At 55.6% G+C, this 585-nt stretch overlaps 1 pseudogene; it reads left to right on the top strand.

Annotated features, from left to right (window-relative positions):
- The first annotated feature begins 45 nt into the window (after positions 1-45).
- Positions 46-585, top strand: part of LOC104547052 — a 784-nt pseudogene continuing 244 nt past the window's right edge.

The raw sequence follows: 585 nt of genomic DNA, 5'->3' as shown, positions 1-585 counted from the left end.
CACAGTGACTTGGGGGGCTCCAAACCTCTTCATCTCCTCCCCCAGTACGTGGCCTTCGCCTCCCTCTTCTTCATCCTCATCTCCATCACCACCTTCTGCCTGGAGACCCACGAGGCCTTCAACCGCGTCATCAACAAAACCGAAACGGTTTCAACGGGCAACGGCACCGGAACCCAGGTAGCGGTAGAAGTGGAAACCGAACCCTTCCTCACCTACGTGGAAGGAACCTGCGTGGTGTGGTTCACCTTCGAGTTCCTCATGCGCGTCAGCTTCTGCCCGGACAAGCGAGATTTCGTCAAGAGCAGCTTGAACATCATCGATTTCGTTGCCATCCTGCCCTTCTACCTCGAAGTGGGCTTGAGGGGTTTGTCCTCCAAGGCAGCCAAGGACGTGCTGGGCTTCCTGCGAGTGGTGCGCTTCGTCCGTATCCTGCGCATCTTCAAGCTGACTCGGCATTTCGTTGGGCTCAGGGTTTTGGGTCACACGTTGAGGGCCAGCACTAACGAATTCTTACTCCTCGTCATCTTTTTAGCTTTGGGGGTCCTCATTTTCGCCACCATGATTTATTACGCCGAACGGATCGGT

Source organism: Mesitornis unicolor, unplaced genomic scaffold (genome assembly GCF_000695765.1).
Source record: "Mesitornis unicolor isolate BGI_N332 unplaced genomic scaffold, ASM69576v1 scaffold45019, whole genome shotgun sequence".
Lineage (NCBI taxonomy): Eukaryota > Metazoa > Chordata > Aves > Mesitornithiformes > Mesitornithidae > Mesitornis > Mesitornis unicolor.
The sequence above is the reverse complement of the archived record's forward strand: the minus strand, read 5'-3'. Positions and strand labels throughout refer to the sequence as shown.